This window comes from Amborella trichopoda, chromosome 2 (assembly GCF_054954075.1).
Source record: "Amborella trichopoda isolate Santa Cruz 75 chromosome 2, AtrichopodaSantaCruz75HAP2 v2.0, whole genome shotgun sequence".
Lineage (NCBI taxonomy): Eukaryota > Viridiplantae > Streptophyta > Magnoliopsida > Amborellales > Amborellaceae > Amborella > Amborella trichopoda.
Window position 1 is genome coordinate 30,765,363 of NC_142337.1, and position 22,756 is coordinate 30,788,118.

Genomic DNA, 22,756 nt, shown 5'->3' on the forward strand with positions numbered 1-22,756 from the left:
AACCCCTCTTGATCAAACGAAAGAGTAGCATAGAAATGGTTAAAGAGAAGAAGGGAATAGACAGAAGCAAAGAGAAGAAGGAAGAGAGGAGGGAGAAGAAGGAAGAGGAGATGCAGTCGACGCTCAACATTGCCGACTGTTTCAGGAGATGGGATAGAGAGGAAGCAGTCGGTTCTAGGCTTGTGTCAGATGAGAATAGAGGAAGAGAAACAACTAGCACTAAGTGTCACCAACTAATAGAATAAGGGAGAGAAAATTGGTGCCAGATGTCATCGACTGATAGAAGAAGACAGAAAAGACCAACTAGTGCCAGGTCTTGTCGACTGATAGAAGAAGAGAGAGAAGATCAATTTACGCTAGGTCTCGTCGACTGATAGAAGAAGATAGAGAAGACCAACTGGAGTTAGGCCTCGTCGACTGATAGAAGAAGAGAGAGAAGACCAACAGATGCTAGGCCTCACCAACTGACACAAGAAGAGAGAAGACAAACTGGTGCTAGGTCTCGCCAGTTGACAAAAGAAGATAGAGAAGACCAACCGACATTAGGTCTAGCCAGTTGACATAAGGAGATAGAGAAGACCAGCCGGCGTCAGGTCTCCCCAGTTGACAGAAGAAGATAAAGAAGACCAACTTGTGCTATGTCTCGCCAATTGACAAAAGAAGATAGAGAAGACTAACCGATGCTAGGTCTCACCAGTTGACAGAAGAAGATAGAGAAGACCAATCAGCGCTAGGTCTTGCCAGTTGCGTTAGAAGGGGACACACGGAGATAGAGACGAGAAGAGAAGATGAGAGAGAAAGAGATAGAGATGGGAAGAGGAGAAATAAAGAGATAAAGATGAAGAGAGAAAAAGAGAGATGAGAGAGAAAGAGAGAGAAGAGAGAAAGAGAGAGAAAAGAGAGAGGGAGAAGAGTGAGAGGAAAGAGATAGAAAAAAGAGAGAGAAGAGAGAGAAAGAGAGAGAAGAGAGAGAAAGAGAGAGAAGAGAGAGAAAGAGAGAGAAGGAGAGAGAAGAGAGAGAGAAAAGGGAGAGAAGAGAGAGAAGAGAGAGAGAAGAGAGAGAAGAGAGGGGAGGAGTGAGAAAGTTACCTACCTGAAGGGTACCGACCCTTTCCTTCCCTTTCCTCTCTCTCTCCAAGATGTACTTATAGGCTCAAGAAAGAATGAAAATTTTATTGAATCCTTGAAGAACGAATTGACTATTGTGTTTTTCTCCCCCCCCGTTTTATAATGAGGCAGTGCTAGTTTATATAGAATTGTGCCCAAACATGGGTGGATTGATCAAAATTAGACCTAATTACTTAAAATTAAGTTTTAATTGAATTAAAAGAAATTATGAAAAAGGGTGTAAAATGATTGTTTTGCCCCTGTCTAACAATGTGTGGAATTTCAAAACAGTCCATGTTGTTGCCTGAGATCTTGTATGATCTTCCATTGCTGACCTGAGGGTGTTTTGATGCCCATTTTATCGAAAGATGAATATTTTCTTGTAGGGCTCAGCATGACGATTGATTTGATACCAATTTCAAGCCATGGATTGTGTTTCAAACCATGATCACGAGACTTGAAATTTGCTTGAATCTTGAAAACTTTGGATTGATGATGCACTCGTTCTTTGATTTTTTTTGTAATTTTTTTATCGTAGTGCATTAAGCATGTCATCACGATTGTGTGGCAACAAATAGGATGCGATTTCAAGCCCGAACGAAGATTTCACAACTTTTGAGTTTTTACCGAAATCAAGAATCCGAAGGCTGGAATTTTAGTTACTTCGTCGACATCGTGCATGAAATCTGACCATCCATCATGTACGGGGCTCGGAACACTGATAATCCTAGACCTTACGCACACAATGGAATTGGTTGCACATTGATCCGGTTCACGAGCATCGTGGTTTGGTCCATCGAGCGAGGCATGTTGCCGTTGAATTTTCTGCAACTTCTTCATGAATTGGCAACTTCTCTCTAGCTTTTCTCCCTGTTCGAACATCTTCTTGGGGCATACCATATATCGAATTGTTCGTCTTGATGAGACGAATATGCTCACCAAACTTGGGAGCATTCTAACTTGGAACGAGTGAGTTATGGGCCTCAAACGTGACTGCTAGTGACTGTAAAAATAGCTACCTTTAGTGGTGTTTTGGTGCAGTGAGGCCACACTGGAATACTATGCGAACTGTTCCTATTTCAATATTTTGCTCATATATTTGTTCTGAAGCATCCAATTAAGCCAAAAATTGCCCATAGTTTTGACCATGCTGGATCCAATGACGGTGGTCCCACAGTGATTTGAGACACTGAAATTGTAGTTCCAGTTGTAGGGTCCGTTTCAGGGTGTTAGAGACCAATTTTTCTGAAATTTTTTCTTTGTGTTCATTACGACATGTTTGATTGCTATGAAACTTGGCATGTGACTATGATCTTGACCAATTCTAAGGCCATTCTGAGACTTTTGGGAATTTCAACTATTTTATAGGCTTTATTGTCTTGCTTCTTATTAGGGACCAAGATGCTGAAAAATACGTTCAAATAGCTTGCCCCGCCAAATGTTGTGCTTGAAGAGAAGTGAAAAGGACAATCATTCGGAATGTTTCCTTTAGATTTTACATTTTTCCTTCATAGCCACAAGACCACATGAACGTCGAGGAGATTCATGTAATGGTGTAACTAGGTTGCTCAAACGTAGGGATGCATTGTTCGTGGGTCTGTCCATGGAGACTTTAAGGGGAGAAGTTACTTTTTTGAGGGATCTTGTCGAAGTCCTCAACCTCATGCAGACTATTTGTGATTCTGAATCTCAGGATTATGTACGGACCTCGTCAGTCAAAAGCGGGCCCATCTGACAATTGAGTGCAATGGTGGAGGGCATTGTTCCCATTTGGTATGGGTTCATTGGTTTGCTTTAGTAGGTGCTGGTTGCTCCTACACCAAGTTTTCTTTTAACGTTCAGAGTACCACTTTGGGTCTCGTCTATGGGGTTCAGTCGGGGATGTTTTATTAGCCGGTCCCGAAGGTCTAGGCCTGTCGACTAGGTGAGCAGAAGTCTCTAACAGGTTCTCTCCTTACTTTGTCAGTTTCTTGCCTTTGTAGTGTTTGTTTGTAGAGTGTGTTTTGTGACCTCGTGAGAATAATGTTCTTCCTCATGAGACTTGTCTTTCCGTCTTGGCGAGTCTTCTGTCTTTCAAGTCCTTTTTGCAATTGGACTCAGACTGTCGAAATCTTTTCCTTGAAGCTTATATTTTTGGATTCCTGATTTTATGCCACCAAGGATTTTCTTCCTTTGAGTGAGGGTTGAAGCTATCTATTGAGACAAGTGCTGCATCAACCTGTTTATTGGTCTAAGCATCCTTTGCAGATTTTCACTTGAACTTAGGAAGCGGCACCGTGGAGATGGTTTTCAATAACTTCTTTTTATTTGGGGCTCTTTTACTCATGACCTTTCGACCATGTCCACCCTTTTCGTCCATTTTTACTCACCCTTTCGGGTTTTTACCGTGCCCAGTTTTTATTCACGGAACTCTTTTACTCATGGTTTCATATGTCATTTTTACTCACAGCGTTCCCTTGTTCAGGTATACACCAAGCCCATTATTCTTTTTTTTTTTTCTTTTTTTATGTTTTTTGTGAGAATCGGTGCGAAACAATTTAACGTCATGTGGCTTGAACGTGCAGTACGGTTTAAGGTCATACAACTGGACCGTAATGGTGATGGATGGCAGTCTATGAAGGCCATGGAGTGAGTATGGTGGTGGTTTGACTCACTTGGGCAGATGGCTTGAGGTTACCTATGAGAGATGGAAGATGTATGAAATGAGGGTGGATGATGGTGACCCACTAACTTACAATGAGTATGGATGGTAGATTGGTTCATCTTTTTGTGAGCATGGGTGAGACTCACTTAGGAACGATGTATAGTGATGAAATGAATGAACTTACTGGGGAGGTAATGAAGGAGGTGTGCACACACTAACTAGTAGGTTAGGGAAGATGCACGTGAAAGTGCACGTAAAGGCTTGTGCGTGTACGTGGGGGCAAGTTTACGGTCATGCCTCCGTGACCTGGGCAAAGCAGTTTATCATCATGCGGCCAAGACGTGCACTATAGTTCAAGGTCATGCATCTAGACCGTGGTTATGTAGTTTAAAATCGTACAACTAGCACCATGCAGTTTAAGGTCGTGCAACTAGACCTCTGCTATAGTTTAAGGTCATATAGTTTGGACCATTGTGCAGAGCCTTTTATTGTGATGCGATTAGGACATGTACTATGGTTTAATGTCATACAGCTGGACCATGGTTATGCAGTATAATGTCATACAACTAGGACCATGCAATTTATGGTCATGCAACTAGACCTCCGCTACGGTTTAAGGTCATATAGTTCAGACCAAGGTGCTGAGTAGTTTTGGGTCATGCAGTATGGACCGAGGGTGAGAAGTTTAAGGTCATGCAGTATGGATTGAGGCTGAGTAGTTTAGGGTTATATAATATGGACCGAGGCCAAGAGTTTAGGATCATGCAATATGGGCTGAGGCTGAGCAGTTTGGGGTCATGCAGTATTGACCAAGGCTGAGCAGTTTAGGGTCACACAGTATGGACCGAGACTGAGCAATTTAGGGTCGTACAATATGGACGGAGGCTGAACAGTTTAGGGTCATGCAGTATGGACCAAAGCTAAGCAATTTAGGGTCACACAGTACGGACCGAGGCTGAGCAATTTTGGGTCATGCATATAAACCAACGCTGAGAAGTTTAGGGTCGTACAATGAGACCCTGGCTGTTTAGTTTAGGGTCGTGCATCTAGACCACGGCTATGCAGTTTAGGGTCGTGCATCTTGACCATTGTGTAGGTCACCATGTAGGTGGAGCTTCACAGGGAACATGTCTTTGGATGGTAATCGAACTCCCTAGGAATAAAATGGCTAAGACCAATAAAAAACTGAGGGCTCAGATGAAAATGGTGGCCTGATGAAGAATGATCAGCAAAAGTGGACCTCGTTGTGGTTTTTAAGGAGGTAAGGGTACTCTCTAGGTGAAAGATGAGACTCTATAATAGGTAATCTGACTCCATGGGGTTAAGGTAGCTTAGTGTGAAGCTGACCCACTGAGGATTGGGGAAGTAAGAATGAACCTGACTTCACTGGGGATGATGGGCTGTAGTATGAGTGTGACTCGTAATGGGGGATGAGGGACAGCTCCTGGCTCCATTGGGGAAGTCACAGTTTAGGTTCAACAGCCTAAGTGCAAGTCCATTAGAGATGACACATCCTGGCTTGGGTACAACTCCACTAGAGATAGTGGTAAGGCATACACTGCTTGAAATACGGTCGGCGCCATGTGTAGCGCTGATGGTTTATTGCGAATATTCAACCGGAACTGAGTGCTCAAAACACAACCGGCGCTATTCAGCTGTCATTGTGAATGACCCGTGGTATTATCTGAAGCCAGCCGAGGCTGAGTTAATCTGCACTAGGGTCATTTTAGAGACATACCCGGTGCTAAGTCAATCAGCATTAAGGTTTTATTTAGAAATACACCTGGCGCAAAGTCGACCAGCACTAGAGTTGCTTGAAAATTCACCCGGCACTACGTCAACCGGCGCTGGGTATGGATCGATGATATTTACCTTGTGCCTTGTGTCGAAGCTCAACCCGGCTCATTTTTGCTTGGCTTCCCTTGGATGCAACTAGAATTCTGAGTTTGTGAAAGGGCTTTTGAGGGCAGTGTAGTCTATATAAGGGGTTAAAACCTCATTTTCCCTTATTTTTCACCAAGGGTAAAAAAAACTTAAATGTAAGTTTTCTTTAAATGTGAGGAGAGAGACCTCGATTGAAGTTTCTAGCGAGCAGTGGGACTTCAGCAACAGTCTCTGCAGGGAAGGTTCTTCGTCCGACAGCAAGATCCTGGCAAGGGTTTTGTAGAGAAGACCTTCGGCGTGCGGACTTTGCCCAGAATTTGGGGAAGTTGCAGCGAGAGTAGCAGGGAAAGGAGAGTCCTTCGGGAAGTTTTCTATAAAAGGGAAGGAATTTCAGCTGTTGTTTTACTTTATGGTAGGGAATTTTTAAGGGGTGTCCCGGCGGTTGTGGTAGTATTCTGACACCACTCGTGGTGTTGTAGAAGTTTTCGGGCACTTTCAAGAGGTTTACCGCGGTTATCTCCACTTTTCGACACTATTAGTGGTGTCGCAGAGGTTTCTTGGTGAGGTCCAGACCAAAAGACGTAGGCGAGAATGTTTTCTTGTGAGTTTTCTGCCGTGTGGGAGCAATTCCAGCTGAACACGAACAATTGTAGGAGGTGGGCCGTACGGCTACAGGAGGTGAACCGTTGTGGAGGAAACAGTTGCTGGAGGTGAACCATTGTCCTTGGAAAGTGGAGGTACACCATCAAACTAATGGGAATTGGCCTCTTGGTTAGCTGACTGGCGTGCAGCATCAATACGATCGATCCTTCCATCATTGCATGCACCATATCCTCAAACTTGTTCATGCAACCTCTTGCGCATCGCTGGGCTTGCTTACGATCATTACGCTGACTATTTCATTATGGGGGTCAACGTTAGAGGCAATAGAGGGTTTGTGAGCTTGACGTTGGTAGGTCAGTCAGTAAGGGGTCAGCATGCCCTGACTAAACTCGACTTTTGTATGCAGATCATGTTTGGACTGGTTCTCGACGGTCTTAGAACCATGGCTGAGGAGCCGGTTCACGACGCTCTTGGGATCATGGCTGAGGAGCCGGTTCACGACGGTCTTGGGACCATGGCTATTGAGTGGCTAGGTCTTCTTCTGCGACAGTAACCACAACACAAGGCTCATTAAGCTCTTCTTTAGGATTCATTGTCTGAAGGGGGTAGAAGGGATTCAGGTGAAGAGGGTCATTAAAATTAGCTGTTTTGACTGCCTTGGTCACCTCCCTAGTCAAAATTCGCAGACCTCAATCGCATTTAGCCTTAAGGTTTTGATGGACCTCGCACCAAAACTGTGATCTAGGTTGTAGCTGGTCAACTCTTCCTGCATAGGAGAGAGCTATTTCCATCAGGTGTGGCAATGGATGAGGGCCAGGAACTGGAGTCATCTTGGGCCGGGGAGGATGAAGGACTCGATCTTCTGTGAGGTCTATGCCCCGAGCTCTCTTATGAGCTCCAGAGACATGACCAAAGTGTTGGAGCTGGTTTTGGATGGTACTCTTGGGGAAAACCTTCGAGTACCAAGGTTGAAGGTACTTGCTCGATGAAGGAGGAGCAGGGTCGACTCATGAGGAGGCTTGAGTTGAGGATGAGGGGACGTCTGAGATGGTGACGCATGTGCGCCCCTTGATGAAGAATCACGGGGGACCTGGGGGTCCACCAGAGCTCGTGCAGGTGATCTTGCCTTAAGAGACTGAGAACTACGAGCAGATTTCTGTAAGAGAATAGGTGCAGGCTGGTTCCTTACAGGGTGCGCTTGTGTGTGCATAGGAGGAGGACGAGAAGGTCATCTCATGTGCACTCGGGTTGGCACAATAATGGCGTTGCCTCGAGCAGTGAGATACACAAGAGTGACATGCGTAGGATTTGACCTTGAAAGGTTCGATCTTGAACATGGTCTCGAGGCAACAAAAGGGTTGCCCCGAGGTGTGACTCGAGTGGGTGACACACGAGCCTTGTGGTGTGTGTGAGGGGTGAAGACCGTGGGGATTTCGCCTCGATGTGTTGAGCCTTTAGGGATAGATACCAACGGTGTAGGCATACGAGTGGTGGACTTATGGCGACCCGTAGAAGAAATGGCAGCTTGCTTGCCATTCACAGAAAGGGACCGAGAGGCCTTCTGACATACCTTTAGAACACTGGTAAGTGACTTGCCGGTGGCTGGGTGCCTGCTGTGTGGGGCAACATAAGTGCCGCCCCTACAAGGCACCTTGGTGGAGTTTCCATCAGAGTGAAGAGATGGGGAGTGACGGACCTTCAAGTCCCTCCTCACACCTGTCCAAGTTAAGACCTGGGAGCCAGACAAGAGGTGTTTGCTTAAGAGGATGGTCCAGAACAAAGTCGAAGGACCTTGTTCCCTAGGGACACTCTCGAATATGGGGATAAGAAAATCCCTAACTCGGATAAATGGGTTTAAAAAAAAAGCAGCCATAAGAGAATGTGAAAAGAGAATGAAAGCAGATATAGAAGAAACTAGCCAAACAAGAACGATTAGACTAAGGGGTAGTAAGTCCCTAGTGGAGTCATCAAGCTTGTTAGCTTCCTTCTTGCCCTTCGGATCTGGATGATTGGGTGGCACGCATCTCGGGTTTCGAGGGAAGACTGCAACAATCTTAAACTTTCAAAAAAAAAAGAAAAAAAAAAGAAGAAACTTTTAATACATGACAATTCGTTTGAATATGATGGTCCTTAGGGACCATCGTTACTTTTAAAAGCTTTTGGTTTAAAAGCTTTCTTGCTTCCTTGCTCTTGCCACGTCCACTAAAGGATGTGGGCTTTAGGCGTTTAAAGCGTAAGCTAACGCTCACACTTGTAACGTAATAAAAGAATAAAATAATATATTAGTAGAATTTAAATTCAGAGAGGTGAGGACTCCTACCTTAGAAAACTTATGAGATTTTTCTCTCTGATCGAAACACAGTGAACTCCTCTCTCTAGCCGAATTTTTATCGGAAGCTCCCTCTCAAATATTTGTGTGTAAGGGACATCATCTTCCTGAAATATAGTCTGTTTTTAATAAATAGTGATATTTTCGTCTAGGATCTTTATTTTATAAGTTTTGTGTGTAAGTCACTTCATTATCTTGAAAAATAATCCGTTCTTTTAAAAAATGAAATGAAATAATTATTTCTGCTCATTATCATGAATTTTAGGCGCAATAAATTTTATGCGCACGCGACCTCACTATTTTGAAAAATAATCTTTTGAATAAAATTGTGATATTTTATCTATGTTAGAAATTTAAAATGTTGTAAATTGTTAGAAATAAATTTATTTATTTTTCTTGTTTATTGTTAGAAAATTTTAGATACTGTAAAATTATTAAAAATAAATGTGATAATTCTGCTTTTACTAAAATAATGAGATTTTTTTCTAGTGCTTTTTTTATATTTAGACATTGTAAAATTCATGTGTAAATGACTGCCTTATTATCTGAAATTGGATATTTTTGCAATTGATTATAGCATTGTCTGTGAAATGTTTATTTGCGAATTGACATCCTATAAATTGTGATAACTCCGTATTCTTGAATTTCTATAAGAGTTTTTCTATACATTGGCAATTATGCTAGAATGTCTTTATGAACTGCTACCTTTCTAAATTTGAGCCCAAAATATTTGATTGGTTATTTTTGAAATGTTATTAAAAGCAACTATTATTAATGGTTTCTGTAAATTTCATATTAGTGATTTCAGTGATATGTTGAGTACATGATATTGCTGTTTTAGAAATATTTTAAGTATGCAACTGGACTCATCCGGTTCACCGGTGAGGTATAAGTAGACCTATCTGGGACGCCAGTAGGGATTAAGTGGACTCATCCGGTACGCCGGTGAGGTATAAGTGGACCTGCAGGGATTAAGTGGACCTATCTGGGATGCCGATAGAGATTAAGTGGACCCATCAGGACGCTGATGGGGTATATAGGTGACCTACTTGAGATGCCAGTAGGGTATTTTGTGAAATCCTTTGAATTATGCACTGCCGTTAAAGTGTTATATGTATTTCAATTATTCGAATTATATTTAATTATGCATTTATTGAAAGAGAAACTGTTGATGCATTTCTGTTGATAGATCTCCTTTTTGAAAATATTGATACCTTTCAACCATGATTATTTTCAGGATTATGATGATCACTTACTGAGTAGCCAAACTCATCAAACTATAGTAAACATTTTTCAGGATAACTGCAGTTTCATTTTGAGTGCTCGTCGGGGATCAACTCTGGAAGATATTATTATTGTGCTAGCTTAACTTTCTTTTGTTAACTTGTAAGAATTCGCCACTGTAAATTTGTCCTATCAAGAGATGTATATATGTTTTGACTGTCACATCTCAGGAATATCTGTATTGTAAATTCTTGGGGTGTGACAAAGACCCAGGACGTTTCTGAGATCGTCGAGAACCTTGTTCGAAAATGGGGGCAGGTGTTACCTACTGGTGAGAGAGGAATTTAAAGGTGGATTCGAGACTTACTCGTGCTAACGCGCGTGGATGCCCTCTTAGATCACGAGAAAAGCTCCCCAGTAATGAAACTAGTTCGGAATCGCCTCCCTTGGTTTGTATTCTTCTTATTTTCTGCTTTCTTGTAATCACACACATATATGGCAAAGGTTACGGGACAAGTGGGTCAGGCCTCACACTTTTCCTCTTTGATGAACATCCGCAAGCATACGTATTAAAAAAGAAGAAAGAAAGACGAGGGGAGAGAAGAATTCGACCAAGTGAGAAGATCAAAGCAGTGACTAGGGTGGTGGATAATTGACATAACATGGTAGCGAAACGGGCTCGGTAACTGAGGCCACCTCATGGGATCACTATTAGACGTTATTGTCAATATCGATTAGCTAAGCATAATGGTTGGATATTCATGGCAGTAAAGCGGGCCAAGCGAACCTAACGCAACAACATTACGGCTAGATGACAGGACTACCATCAGATGCTAACCTCAACCCTCTTGGTCAAATGAAAGAGTAACAGAGGAATGGTTAAAGAGAAGAAGAAAGAGAGGGGGGAGAAGAAGGAAGAGGAGATGTAGTAGGCGCTAGACATTGCCGATTGTTTCAGGAGATGGAAGAGAGGCAGCAGTCGATGTTAAGCTTCGCTGAATGTGTTAGATGAGAAGAGAGGAAGAGAACCAGTTGGTGCTAAGTCTCACCAACTAACAAAAGAAGAGAGGAAAAACCAGTCGGAGCTAAGTCTCGTCGACTGACAGAAGAAGAGAGAGAAGACCAATCGGCACCAGGTTTTGTCAACTGATAAAAGAAGAGGGAGAAGACCAACCGGGGCTAGGTCTTACCGACTAATAGAAGAAGACAGAGAAGACCAATCGACACCAGGCCTCACCGACTGATAGAAGAAGAGAGAGAAGACCAATTGGTGCTAAGCCTCACCGACTGATAGAAGAAGAGAGAAGACCAACTGGTGCTAGGTCTCGTCAGTGGACAAAAGAAGATAGAGAAGACCAACAGACTCTAGGTCTCGCCAGTGGATAGAAGGAGATAGAGAAGACCAACCAGTGTTCGCCAGTTGACAGAAGAAGAAAGAGAAGACCAACCGGTGCTAGATCTCACTAGTTGACAGAAGAAGATAGAAAAGACCAACAAGCGCTAGGTCTCACCAGTTGATAGAAGAAGATAGAGAAGACCAACCGACGCTAGGTCTCGCCAGTTGACAAAAGAAGATAGAGAAGACCAATTGATGTTAAGTCTTGCCAGTTGAATTAGAAGGGGACAAATAAAGATAGAGACGAGAAGAGAAGATGAGAGAGAGAGATAGAGATGGGAATACGAGAGAGAAAGAGATAAAGACAAAGAGAGATAAGAGAGAGAAAGAGAGAGAAGAGAGAAATAGAGAGGAGAAAAATAAAGAGAAGAGAGAGAAGATAGAGAAGAAAGAGAAAAGAGAGAGATAAGAGAGAGAAAGAGAGAAGAGAAAGAGAGAGAGAGAAGAGAGAGAGTGAAAGAGAGAGAAAAGAGCGATAGAAGAGAGAGAGAAAGGGAGAAGAGAGGAAGAGAGAGAAGAGAGAAAGAGAGAAGAGAGAGAAGAGGGAGAAGAGAGAGAAGAGAGAAGAGAGAGGGGAGGAGAGAGAAAGTTGCCTGCCTGAAGGGTACTGACCCTTTCCTTCTCAGTCCTCTCTCTCTCTCCAAGACGTACTCACAGGCTCAAGCAAGAATGGAAATTTTATGGAATCTTCAAAGAATGAATCGACTGTTTTGTTTTTCTCCCCCCCTCCTTTTTACAATGAGGCAGTGCCTGTTTATTTAGAATTGTTCCAAAACATGGGTGGATTGATCAAAATTAGACCTAATTGCTGAAAATTAAGTTTTAATTGAATTAAAAGAAATTCTAAAAAAAGGTGCAAAAGGACTGTTTTACCCCTGCCTAACAATGTGTAGAATTATAGAATAGTCCTTGTTGTTGCTCGAGATCTTGTATGATCTTCCAAGGCTGACCCGAGGTGTTCTGATGCCTATTTGATCGAAAGATGAATATTTTCTTGTAGGGCTCAACATGGCGATCGATTTGATACTAATTTCAAGCCATGGATCGTGTTTTGAACCACGATCACGAGACTTGAAATTTACTTGAATCTTGAAAACTATGGATCGATGATGCACTCATTCCTTGATGTTTTTGTGTGATTTTCTTTATCGTAGCGCACTAAGCATGCCGCCACAATTTCGTGGCAACAAATGAGATACGATTTGGAGCCCAAATGAAGATTTCGTAACATTAAGTTTTGGTCGAATTCTAGAATCCGACAGCCAGAATTTCAGTTACTTCTTTGGCTTCGTGCATGAAATATGACCGTCGATCATGTATGGGGTTTAGACCAATGATAGTCCTAGACTTTACGCACACAATAGAAATCACATTGATTCATTGTACGAGCATCGTGATTTGGTCCATTGAGTGAGGCTTGTCGCTGCTGAATTTTCTACAACTTCTTAACGGATTGGCAACTTCTCTCTTACTTTTCTCCTTGCTCGAACATTGTCTCGGAACGTGCCACATATCGAATTGTTCTTCTTGATGAGACAAATATGCTCACCAAATTTGGGAGCGATCCGACTTAGAACGAGTGAGTTATGGGCCTCGAAAGTGACTGTCCATGACTGTAAAAACAACCACCTTTAATGGTGTTTTGGTGCAGTGAGGCCACACAGGAATAGTGCACAACCCCTCTTGTTTCAATGTTTTGTTCATATCTTTGTTTAAGAGTGTCCGATTAAGCAGAAAACCTGACCTATTGGGGTTTTTGACTGTGCCAGAATCAATGGCAGTGATCCCACAGTGATTTGAGATATCAAAAATGTATTTCCAGTTGTGGGGTCCGTTTCAAGGTGTTAGAGACCTTCTTTGCTGAAATTGTTTCTTTGTGTTCACTGCCTTAGACATGTCAGATCGTGATGAAACTTGGCAGGTAGTCTTTTGAAGTGCTGACGAAGATCTTGACCATTTCTGGGGCCATTATGAGACTTTCAGGAATTTCCACTCTTTTATAGGCTTTATTGACCTGCTTCCTACTAGGGACCAAGATGCAGAAAAATGCGTTCAAATAGTGTGTTGCCACTACGCATGCTAACGTCGGGTGTGTTGCCTCCCAACATGCTGAACATCGTACGTGTCAATACTTCTACTTTTGAAGCCTATTGTCGCTTGTGTTACTCTCCTCTTGCTAGCGCTATGTATGTGCTAGCGCTGCATGTGCTAGAATCTGGTCACTGTTATGTGTGTCCTATCATTATCCCTAGTGGAGTTGCACCCAGACCGTGACTCATGTTACCAAGTGGAGTTGCACCCAGGCCACGACTTGCCATCCTTCTATAAGCTTATTCCCCACAGAGTACCATCTTTCACCTTAGAGAGTCATACTTGTCCCCTAATCCTTAGTGAAGTCTTCTTTTCATTTAAAACCCATGCTGACCTTAATCATTTTATCCCTAGGGAGTGAAATTACTATCCACAAACCTATTCTCCATGGAGCCTCACCTACTAGGCAACCCACACAATGGTTCGTGTTGCATGACCCTAAACTGCACAACCATGGTCCATTCTGCATGAACCTAAACTGCACAGCCACGGTCTATGCTGAATGACCTTAAACTGCACAACCTTGGTCTAGGTGCACGACCTTAAATTGCATGGTCCAAACTATATGACCTTAAACTATAGCGGAGGTCTAGTTGCATGACTTTAAACTGCACAGCCTTGGTCTAGGTGCACGACCCTAAATTGCATGGCCCAAAATATATGACCTTAAACTATAGCAGAGGTCTAATTGCATGACCTTAAACTGTGTGGTCCTAGTTACATGACTTTAAACTGCACAGCCCCGGTCCAAGCTCTAGGACCTTAAACCATAATTCACATCCTAGCTGCATGATGATAAAAGGCATAGCACCATGGTCCAAACTTTATGACCTTAAAACTGTAGCGGAGGTCTAGTTGCACGGCCTTAAAACTGCATAGTCCTAGTTGCATGACTCTAAACTGCATAACCATGGTTCAAGCTATAAGACCTTAAACCATAGTGCACATCCTCGCCGCATGACGTTCATAGGTCCAGGAGGCATGACCTTAAACTTGCCCCCACACACGCGCACACGCCCATTACATGTATCTTAACACACGTCTTCCCAAACCGACCCTTACATGTGCGCACACCATCTTCATAATTCCCCAGTAAATCCATATCCGTTCATTACCATTCATCATTTCCAAATGAGTCTCACTCATTCTCACAAAACGGCTAGCCATCCCGCCATCCATACTTGTCGTAAGCTAGTGGGTCACCACTCTTTCACCTTCCAATCATATATCATCCATCTTTCATAGGTCGCATCGTGTCATCTCCCCAAAGTGAGCTAAAACCACCACCATACTCACTCCATGGCCTCCGCAGACTGCCATCCATCTTCACCATAGTCCAGCTATATGACCCTAAATTGTAGTGCACATCTTGGCTGCATGATGTTAAAAGGCTTCACACACGTCCCGGAGGACCTTAAACACGCTTTCACAAAAAAAGAAAAAATGAAAAAAAAAAAAATTAACGGGCTTGGTGTATACCTGGATAAGGGAATGCCATGAGTAAAAATGACGGACGGGCATGGTCACGAAACCTTGAGTAAGAGAGTTCTATGAATAAAAACTCGAGCACGATGAAAATACCAAAAGGCATCGTGAGTAAAAAATGGAAAATAAGGATGGACATGGCCAGAAGGTCATGGGTAAAGGAGACCCAAATAAAAGGAAGTTGGTAAAATCGTCTCTACGACAATGCTTTCCAAATTCAACTGAAAATCTATAATGGATGCTTGGACTTATAAACAGGTTGATGTAGCGTTCACCTCAATAGGCAGCTTTAGCCCACACTCAAAGAGAAAAATCCGTGGTGTCATAATACCAGGACCTAAAAAATACGAGCTTCAAGGAATAGATTCTGACAGCTTGAGTCCATTTGCAAAAAGGACTCGAAGAACAGAAAAATCTCCAAGAAGGCAAGGCAAATCTCATGAAGAAGAGCATTGTTCCCAGGAGGTCACTAAGACACTTCAAAATGCTAAAGGTTCCTAAAGAAGGATAAGTCAGCCATGACTTTGGACCTATGATGCAACATTTTGGATTGAATCCTCAGGGTTCACCTCAAAAGAAGAAGAGAGGTTTCTTGATTGTTGAAACTGCAAAGCAGTGGGCAGGGGTTATACCCAAAGCCAGTCACATCGATAAACTGAGGTACCTTACCTGCCAAGGAATATCTGATGCACATTGCAGATGACGCCGACAGAAGGCCCTTTAGCAGACCATTCAGAACAAACAAAATAAAATCCTCAAAACATGGATCGACACCTGAAGATACAAAACCCAGACTAAATGGGAAAAATTCCCTTGAACATGGCACTTGGTAATCAGATGGGCCTAATTCTGACCAACGAGGTCCGTACAAAATCCTCAACTGTCAAAATCACAAATAGTTCACGCGAGGGTGAAGACTTTGATAGGATCCCTTAAAACAGTCTCTTCTCGCCCTAAAGTCTCCATGGATGGACCAGTACATTACATTCACACGTCTGAGCATCCTGGTTACAACACTATGTGGATCTCCTTGGCATTCACGTGGTCCTGTGGCTAGGAAGAAAAAAGTAATAAAGGTGAAGGAAACTTTTCGAATGTTGTTAATCTCGCTTCTGATGAAGCACAACACTCAGCAAGGCAATCTCTTTGAAGACATTTTTTAGCTTCTTGGTCCCTGATACGGAATACAGAGGAAGCCAATCAATAAAGCTTAATATACAATGGAATTCTTGATAGTCTAAAAATTGCCCCAGAATGGGTTACAATATTCCTAAGCACTAAAAAAGGCCACCTGCCAAGTTTCATTGCAATTTGACATGTCTAAGGTAGTGCAAACAAATAAGTAATTTAAAAAACAATCAATCGCTAACATCCTGAAATAGACCCCGTAACTAAAACTATTTTTTGGTGCGTCAAATTGCTGTGGGACTGCTACTATTGGATTTGATATAATTGAAAACCCCTATGGGTCAAGTTTTTGCTTAATCGGGCACTCCAGAACAAAGTTATGGGTAACATACCAAAAAAGGGTAGGCCACACACTATTTTCGTGTGTCCTCTCTACACCAAATCACCATAATGGTGACCTTTTTCTCAGTTTTGGATAGTGACTTTGGAGGCCCATATCTCATTCCTCCTGAGTCGGAGAGTGATTAAATTTTGTAAGCGCGTTCGTCTCGTCAAGACGAGCATTTCAATATGTGGCATGCCCCGTAACGATGATTGACCAGGGAGAAAAGCTAGAAAGAAGTTGCCGATTCATGAAGAATATTACAGAAATATCAATAGGGAGATGCCTAGATCGAGGGGCCAAATCACAACGCTCCTGCATCAGACTGACATGAGACTAGTTCCGTCGTGTGTGTAAGGTCTAGGGCTCTCTCTGGTTCGAACTCCATACATGATGAATGGTCGGATTATGCACATGAAACCAATAAAGTGACGAAAAATTCCTGTACTGAAATTCCAGATTCTGGCCAAAACTCCAAAGTTGTGAAATCTTCATTCGGGCACAAAATCAAGCAGCATTTGCTGCCACGCTTTTGTGACGGCATGATTTGTGTGATCCAGTGAAGAAACCATGAATAAACATCAAGCAACGAGCACACTATTGATCCAAAGTTTTCAAGATTCATTCAAATTTCAAGTCAGATGATCATGGCCTAAAAACATGATCCGTGCCTCGAAATTAGTATCAAATCGATCGTCATGCCAAGCCCAACAAGAAAACAATCATCTTTCAGTCAAATGGACAATAATGTAACCCCGAATCATCCACGAAAGTTCATGCAAGTTCTACGGCAGCAGCAGGGATTATTTTGAAATTCTATCTATTGTTGGGCAGAGGCAAAACAACCATTTTTCACCCAATTTTAGAATTTCTTTTAATGCAATTAAATTGTAATTATCATCAATTTAGATAGTTTTTGGGCATACGCTCATGTTTGGGCCCAATTTTATACATACATGTTAAACACAATTGTCATGAAACCCTTGATTTTTCAATACTAATCAATAAAGTTTGAGAGCTTTTACATTGTAATTGTGAGCACGTATTGGAGAGAGAGAGAGGAGAGAGAAGAAAAGGTTCGGTACCCTTTGATGAAGGTAACTTTCTCTCTCCTCCTCTCATCTATCTTTCTTTCTACTCCTCTCATCTCTCTCCTCTCTCCTCCTCAAATCTCTCTCTTTCTCTCTTCTCTCATCTCTCTCCTTCTCTCTCATCCTCTCATCTCTCTCTTTCTCTCTCCTCCTCTCATCTTTATCTTTCTCTCTCTTCTCGTCTATATCTTTCTTTCCTATTTCTTCTTTGATCTTCTTTATCCACTTTCCCTTTTTTTCTTTATCTTTCCTTTCTCTTTCTTTTCTTTCGTACTCTCTCTGTCCTCTCTCCTTCCTCTCTATTCATGCATGGTGGAGTCTATTGCATAGCATGATGTCTTCTTGCTTCAGGGACATGAACAGTGAGCCGGTCCTTAACCTGAGTGGCTGCCCGGGTCCTTGTCAAAGTGTCCTTGTCTTCCTTTCTGTCACGAGCGGTGGATGCTCATGCCATCCATGTTTTCTCTCTTTTCTTAATCCTTTGTTATGCGCGGTGGATGCTCATCGTCGCCCACATTTCCTCTCCCCTCTCAGTCCCCTATCATGGACGGCGGCAGATACTCATCGTTGTCCATGTGCTCTCTCTCTTGTCTTCCTCTCTGTCATGGACGGTGGAAGCACATTGCCATCCATGTTTTCTCTCTCTTCTTAATCATCTGTCATGAATGATAGAAGCACATTGTCATCCATGCTTTCTCTCTCTTCGTCTCTATTGTGTGTCATGGATGGTAGAAGCCCATCACCATCCATGTCTTCTCTCTTCTCACATTCTTCTATCATGGATGGCGGAAGCTCATCGCCGTCCATGTCTTCTCCCTCTTCTTATTCCTCTGTCATGGACGATGGAAGCTTATCGCCATCCATGTCTTCTCTCTCTTCTTTCATTCCCCTATCATGGACAGTGGAAGCTCATCGCTGCCCTTGTTTTCTCTCTCTTTTTATGCCTCTATCATGGACAGTGGGAGGTCATCGCTGCCCATGTTTTCTCTCTCTTTTTACCCTTCTGTCATGAACAATGGGAGCTCATCGTCGTCTATGTTTTCTCTATCCTCTCTCCTCTGTCATGGACGGTAGAAGCTCAATGCCGTCTATGTTATTTCCTACCTTCTCTTTCATCGCCGTCCATGTTCTTTCCTTTCTTCTCTCATATCACCGTCCATGTTCCTTTGCTCACTTCTCTCTCTTTCTTCTTCATTTTTTTCCTTCTCTCTTTCCTCCCCTTCTTTTTATTTTCTCTCTCATTGCTCATCTTGTCTTCTTCTCACATGCAAGATATATGTAGTACTGTGAATGTCTCTCTTTCTCTCTCTTCTTTCTTCTCTCTCATTTGACTAAGAGAGGCCGAGACAAATATTGCCATGATGGTCTCGTTGTCTAGCAGTATTGCTGTTGGGCCAGTCCACCTTACTGCCACAATAGTTTAACCATTGTGCCAGGTTGGCCGATGATTGTTCTTACATCTAGTAGCATTTCTGTTGTGTCAATTTAGTTACCGTGCCCATCTTGCTACCACACGGGGTCAATCACTTGCTGATTTAGCTGTTGTGTTAGTCTCGCCACCAAGTCAAAATTCCCCTTATCTACCTCTTTCTTCTTCTTTCACTTATGCTCATACCCTTTCTTCTTTTGGATGTGCACAGTCGTGTACATTCTCTCAAAGACAAGGTGGGGTCTGTTTCGGCTCACTTGTCTTGTAAAATTAACCATGTGTGTGTGATTCCAGAAACAGGAAAATACAAGCCAAGGGACGTGATTTCGAACCAATTCTACAACTGGGGGGCTTTCTTCATGATCTACGAGGGCGCCCATGCGAGCCAGCCCGAGTCAGCCCCGAACCCACCTTAAATTCCTTTCTCATCGATTGGTATACCTGCCCTAGCTCTTGAGTGAGCTTCCTGAGAGAGCGATCTCAAAGTCTTGAATTCTCCTAAAACCCGAGACGTGTGCTGCCCGATCTTCTAGATCCGGAGGGCGAGATCGAGGCACATAACCATTGATAAACAGTTTGTGGGGCAATATTTGACGTAGATACAACAAAATACATAGATTCCAAAATCAATACTATAATTAAGCAATCGTTTTCTTGTAATAGCTGTTTGGAATCTCCAATCAACAATGGGGAGATCTATAGGGCATACACGAGCACATACTTCACAAGAAATGCGTTTATCGAACTCAAAGTGCATTCGCCCCCAGAAACGCTCTGATGTGATTGATATTTCATAATGATTTTGAATGGTTACAGACAAACGATTCTCGTAAAATTATTAGAAACACTTGGATTTATTTTTCGAACAAAAAGTTACTTCAATTTATTTTACTTACAAAAAACTGCCTAAATTGATTTTTATACTAAAGAATACCTCAATTTATTTTTAGTGTGAAAAATGCAATTTATTTTTTTACCAAAATATACCTCATCTTATGAAAAAATACTTTTTTTATTATAAAAAAGTACCTCAATTTATGCTTTTACCAAAAAAATACCTCAAATTACTTTTCTTGGGCCCATTTTGTTTCTTGACGACCAGCGCATAGAAAATCAAGCATCATATCAGATCTCTCATTCGGTGGGCTATCTGATGTCAAAAGGCCCTGGTCAGAGCTAGCCTCTTCTAATGGGGTGACCACCATGGTCTTAGCTAGCTCGGATGCCATGATGGCGAGATTAGTGTCAATGGTAAGATAGGGCTCTGATCGAGACTTGATGTCTGATGTTAAAGAAGTTAGCACCTCGGTCATATTTGTATCCTCTAAACGAGCAGCATTGGCGAACTCAATGGCTTTCTCATCACTCACACATTCGCCATCCAGTGGTCCAGATAATGAATGGCCCAAGAATAGGGCCGTCAAGTCATCAATCTCAAAAGAACCGTTGAGGGTTTTTTTTTACCCTGAATGGACCGTTGAGGGGTGCTTTTGAGAACTGCCAGTAATGAGTATAAGACATTAAGAAAAACGATCCTCAACTACGACTAGTGAGAGTAAAGAAGTTAAAAGCCTCTTTGAGTCAGATACGAGTGAGGACCTCAAAAGCTACCCAGTTTGGGTAGTATATTGATTGACTGATACACTTTGTCACGTGTGGTCAGGCCTAGATCCTATCACTACCCCGACCCTTGACCCTTGTCGTCCCATACCGGAGGGTGATAGACTGCGGAATCATGACCGGAGGTCACCTACGTCACTCAGTTGGGGGTGGCATCAACATGTGATATAAATGCAAAATAAAAAAAAAGCACGAGAAATAAATAAAACTCAGCCAACAAGCACAAAAGACTGAATAATCTAAAACCATTTAATATTTCATTCAACTCCAAAGTCTTTACAATAAAGATTAAGGCTTATAAGCCTGACATTCATCTCATTACATCAAAACATCGTGGCCTTGCCACAAAACACCTACTATGGGGGAAGAAAACCCAGACAAATCTGGACTCCAAACGACTTCTATCACCAATCTGCTACTGGCCACACGTAGCCAGACACTATCACTCTACATAGAAAAAATATTGGAATGAGCTCTAAGCCCAACAAGTAAATCACTACTCTTACATTCATGTCTATATGCAAGTGCATAATAACATGGCCTATGGTTCATCACGAGTCACACTGACCTCACAGAGCAAGGTCATGCATAAGAGTACATATAAAAATGCTATATAGAGAGTGTAAGATTCAATTAGCAGTGCAGTACTTGTTCTCAAGATGGCATTTACATTTATGCCTATCACAGATACAGTCAGATGTTCATACTGAACACTTAATTTAGACAGACAGCAGATTATTTACTCCCGAAGTAGAACCCACATCGATCAGGCTAAGCCAATCCTGTAACATGAAACTTCTACCCTCATTCAAGAGGCAGGATAATGACATGTGGAGATCCCACTTAGTAATATTCTCACTCACCCACACATCCCTAGCGTGCTTTAGGATTTTCGATAGGCTGTGGCCTTGCAAGACACGACCCTCTCCTTACGCCCTTAGGCGAGAGGGCATTACACTACCATTGGAGGAATCAATGCGTAGTACCCATGAAAACATGGGGGGCACGACCCTCCCTATTACTTACAGTCACCTCTCGACTCCACTTCTGTCATAAGAGTCGAGTTATAGTGTACCCAACTACCAATGGAGGACCCATTGCGTAGTGGTCATATCACAGATATCCGTGTTCATAAAACAGAATCAGAATATTCACTACCAATGACGGACCCATTATGTAGCGTTCATTATACATATCACAGATATTCAAATAATAGAATCAACCAATACACTACCAATGGAGGAACTATTGCGTAGTGTTCATTGCTCATATGGCAGTATTCTTATATTAGAATCAAATAGTACACTACCAATGGAGGACCCATTGCGTAGTGTTCATTGCACATATCGCAATATTCATTATTCATATAATAGAATTCTAGTGTCATATTCCCAGAATGACAGTATTAGTATCACTTAATAACATTATTAGCATCACAGAATGTCAGTATCAAAATCCCAAAATAACAGTATCAGTATCACTTGATAACATTATCAATATCATAAAATGTCAGTATCAGTATCCCAAAATAACAGTATCACTATCACTTGATAACATTATCTGTAATATCGAATGTCAGAATACATATCCCAAAATAACAGTATCAGTATCACTTGTTAACATTATCAGTATCACAAAATTTCCATATCAGAATCCAAAAATAACAGTATCAGTATCACTTGATAACATTATCAATATTACAGAATGTTAGTATCAAGATCACATTTCCTGCAATTTCATCCAGTGACATCAAATTTTAAATAAGGTCATAACTTTCAATTCGTTTGGAATTTAAGACAGTTACAAAATACATTTACACTAGACATACCTATCTTTCAAACGGGTGTGGTTTGAAAGCAATTGGACTTTGTTTAGCCCCTCAAAGGTTCAAGGAATGGGGGCATTCCATCAGAAATTTGTTATACAGTAAAAGCAGTGACATGTCTTTAAAACTAATTCTATATCTTCCAATCAAGAAGGAATTTTGAAATGTTGTTAACATGTGATTTCAATCTTACTCATAAATCTTTCAAATGGTGGTAATTTGGAAGAAAACGTATCTCATTTGGTTTTTCAAAACCCTTGACATCAGGGACATCAGTTATATATTTTACTAAAACTGTCCACAGTGACCTACTGGCATGTTTTGAAGCATAACTCTATATGCATAAATAAATTGAGCAAGATATGGACATAAACATTGCAAGAGACTCAGATATATTTCCAATGGCTATTTTTTGAGGTCAATTGGACCTCGTTTGATAGCCCAAAAGTGGATTGCAAGAACATGAAACCTTTCTGGGAATTTACAGCATAGTCACACTTCTACTTAATATGCTACCC